Source organism: Sceloporus occidentalis, unplaced genomic scaffold (genome assembly GCF_023333645.1).
Source record: "Sceloporus occidentalis isolate IW3139 unplaced genomic scaffold, rSceOcc1.0.p SCAF_14, whole genome shotgun sequence".
Classification (NCBI taxonomy): Eukaryota; Metazoa; Chordata; class Lepidosauria; order Squamata; family Phrynosomatidae; genus Sceloporus; species Sceloporus occidentalis.
Window position 1 is genome coordinate 5,017,446 of NW_028316994.1, and position 4,323 is coordinate 5,021,768.

A 4,323-nucleotide genomic window follows, 5' to 3' on the forward strand; every position below is an offset into this window, starting at 1 on the left:
GATATGATGATGTGGGTGCCCCTCAGGGGTGTGTGTACATGTCCTCATGCCTTGCTGGCAATGGTGGACAGGCTATTAGAGTTCATCTAGGGGTCATTAAGGGTTATCATTTATACCAAAATATATATGGAGCAGCATGGGTAACACATGTATATGGAAAGCACACTGTAATGGGAATTGCCTTTTGCAGGGCTAAATAAAAGACCACAAGGAAATGAATGAGTAAGCTTTTGGAGTTTATCAGAAGTCTTAATCATGCTGGCTGTTGGAGGAGGGGAAGGGAAGAAAAGACTTCTGCTGAGCAAGATAAATAGACCATGCATTTGTTTCATAGTAATCTTAAAACAGAATGGGGAAACTGTGAGACCAATTACGTTGGGCCCTACTTTGGTATAGGATGAACCGTCAATTGTGTCAGAGGTTACAGCGATAGCAGCTTGGCCACTCTGTAGGTGACAATAGAAAACTCAGCAGATTTTGCCAGCAGATTCCTTTTCTGGATAGTACTATGAAACTGCAAAATGGAACTTATAGACAGCACTTTCTGTTTTTAAAAGGAGAAACTCCATTGAAATTGAGTTTTTAACACTTTTGTTGGTGGGGAATGTGATTTTTTAAAAAATAAAAAATGATAGGGATGATAGGAGCTGTAACCTAATACATGTGAAAGGTGCCTGGTTAAAGATAGATGGCCTAGAAATTTAAATGTACGGTGGCAAAAGCTGGGAACTAGCTGTAGGATGATCAACTTTGGCTGGTCCAGGAGCCAATATTCCGCCCCATGAATCCTCTAGGCACTGAGCAAACTGTCAAAAATGCCCAGAAAACTGGGAAAAGAAGTGCTTTAGATTTTTTGCTGTTTTGTTTTGCTGCTGGTTTACTGGCATCATATCCTTCAGCACTTCACAGATAAAAAGCAGAATAAATAGACATAGCCAAACAACATCACATAGACATAGTGGTCAAAATGGCAATACAGTTATTAATAAGGAAGAACACAAAAGCTAGCAGAGACTACAGTAGTTTGCTTTTGCCGGAGTCTACTGGGAAGGGCAAGATTCCTCCCTGCCCTCTCTTCTCCTCCCTGCTGAGTTAATGGGGTGCAAACTAGTTTTGCAGGTTGAAGTCAGCAGCAATGGAAATAGGTTGAAAAACAGGGGAAAGGTGAGAAAAGGAGGCTAAAACTGGGACATTTTAAAAGCAGATGAAAACGTGGACGACCGTGTAATTGTCCCTGCCAAATCAGGACCATTGGAGAATATGCGTTATTGACACTGCAGAATTAATGCAGTTTGACACCACTTTAACTGCCATGGCTCAATGCTATGGAATCCTGGGATTTGTAGTTTTGTGAGATTTTTAGCCTTCTCTGCCAGAGAGCTCTGGTGCCACAACAAACTACAAATCCCAACATTCTATAGGATGGAGCCATGGCAGTTAAAGTGACGTCAAACTGCATTCATTCTGCATTGTGACAGCAGCCTTGGTTTCCTTATGCACTGTTTGCATCACTGTTCATTGTTACGTGTTTTATGTTTGTAACTGATTTGTGTACCATCTAGGTATAATGCACTCTCAAAGTGAAATCAGTAATCAATACCTAATAGATACAGGGGGCGGAGTTACTTTGGTGCTGCTAATGGAGATGGAAACTTGATTGTTTAGCTTTTACTGGCTTTGTCCTCAATCGCCACATCCACAAATAAGCACAAGGCGTCCACTTGCACCAACCTTCCCTCAAGACCTCCTTAAGCACCATCTTAAGCAAGCATCTCAAGATGGAAGCCTCCACTTTTCTTTTCCTGTTTTGTGTTTTTAACAACTTTGGCTGATGAAAAAAGCCAGCGAGTTGCCAAAGCTTGCTTAACATGTGAAGTCGAAGGCTTTCATAGCCAGCATCCATAGTTTTTTGTGGGTTTTTCAGGCTATGCAGCCATGTTCTAGAAGAGTTTGTTTCTGATGTTTCGCCAGCATCTGCTGCTGGCATCTTCAGAAAATGCCAAGATGCCAGCCACAGATGCTTGCTTAACATGCTTGTTACATTTTGGTTGATCTGACAAAAAGCGTCCCCAAAAATATTTATTTTGGATTTTGTTGGAGGGAGCCAGGAAAAATTTGGGGGGATGTGTAGCACTTCCTAATGGAACAGGATTCCAACTCCTCCAGAATGTTTCCCCCTGTCAGATGGATCTCTTATGTTCAAATATCCCAACCAGACACATGGCTGTATGTTTTGTTTTAACAAAAGGAAAAGAAACGGTCTTTCTTTTTTAGAATGATCACTGAATTTCTGCATGACTTTAACCATCAGGCAGTTGTGCCTCCTCCAACACAAGGAGACCTCAATATCACACCAGTCAAAGGGATATCTTTTTTGCCTTGTCAGCTTCCCAAATCCTTGTTTTTCTAGTGTTTTGCAGCCACTCCTTCGGCAAGGTCAGGAATTCTGACTCTCATCTCCCCCAACACAGGAACCACCCTCCCCTCTCCCCTTCCCTTTCTCTCTCAATTCCTATCTACCCTCCCCTCCTTCTCTAGCCAAGCCCCCAGGAAGGTGGGGTGGTGGGTCTCCAGGCTGAAACTCAATCTCTTTGCTTTATTCCTGCCCTCTTCTTTCTCACTTCTGCAGAGGAAAGGGAAAAGAGAAGTAGAGGAAGCAGTGGCTACAAAGATCAATACCCATACAAAGAAAAAAAGGGTTGAAGAGGAGAAAGGTACATGTCACTGCTAAGGAGCTGCTAGCTTGCCACATTGTAGGGAAACTCAAGGATGGATGGGGAAGAAAGAGATAAGATAACGGGGCTGTAGTGGATAGGAGAGATAAAGGAGGGCAGTCAGACAGAGAGGGTGCTAGAAGGGTTGAAAGCAATTTAGAGATGGAAAAGAGAGTAAGATATTTCAGGGTGAAGAAAGAAAGGAGAGTGCGGTGCTTTTGATGCCAAGTTATGCTGAGGTCCGAAATCAGAGGCTCTAGGCAAGACAGGTAGAGAATCCAGGACAAATTGAACTTTCCCAAACTTGAATAAGCTGGTAAGGGGTTACCTTCCTGAATCCGCATAGGCCGCCACAGGACACCAGGTAAGATCTCCAAATCTGTTGTTTCTGTTACCTGGGCATTGTCTTTCCTGTTGGGACTCTATCTGATGGCCTTCACTTGGGGTTTGCTGTCCAGATTGGTTGTTTCATCTCAGCTCTGCCTTTCTGGCTTTGCACATATGCATCTCCTCCAACTGTCCAGTTTTTCTCTCCTTCTCCCACTTTCTCCCTTTGTTTTCAGCTTGCTTCACTTGCTTTACAATGAGTTCAAAGTCATTTGCAGTCAATTAACTCAGTAGGAGGGAGAGGAGAGATGGGGGATAGAGAAAATCTTCCGCTTCCCAGTTAGCTTAGGCAAAAGCTAACTACTGCAACCTCTCCCACCTTCTCTCTCCTTGCTCTTTAATAACTTACACCACCTTGACCACTGTCTCATGTTGCTCAGTCGCATGTGTCCCAGTTTTCATCTGTGAAATGTTGCAAGGTATGAATATAGGGGTGAGGGGTTAGGAGCAGTACTTCGTAAAGGGCAGCAGCTCCCATAGGCACCCAGTCTACTTGAGCAGTGTATTCTGGGTTTGCAGTCCTCATAAAGTGATTTTTCCAAACGTTGATGTAGGCATGCTCCAATGGAAGGCTAAGGGTTGTGGACTATCAGGTTGACCTCTCAACTTTCTTGCTTTGACTTTCATTGTTTGATACCTGTTAGTCAATACATGTAGGTCAGAAAGGGAGAGAAGAAGGGTATCTAACTGAGAATGGAAGGAAATGCTCTTCTGCGTTCAATCCTGGTTTGGTAAGCCTAGAACCAAGATTCATCTTCATCTTGGCCTTCATCCTCCAAAGCTGGACGTGTTGGGAACAGGACCTTCATGCCACACCTGGGAAAACCCCAATGGTTCAGTGGAGCTAGGGCTCATATATGCAAGGATGCCATCTGCTCCCAAACTCAGGCTTCTTCAGTTCCTTTGAGATGATGGATTTTCTAAGCTGCAATAGATTTCTGTGAACTAAGGGTGGCTTGGTTTTGAATAGACAATGAAGTCCCATTAGCTTTACAAAAGACCAGCTTCTGGTAGAGATGAAAAAGGATGAAACTAGTTTGCTTGTTGATATGAACTAAAGCAGCAGTGGACATTTTGGTTTCTCTACAGGAATTGTGATGATGAATGCTGCAACAATGAAACTTATAATTAAATCACCATGAACCACAACTATCATTGTGAATTCACTGATGTTATGATGTGCCTCACAGCACTTGTTCTTGTTCTTGTTGTGTGCCTTCGT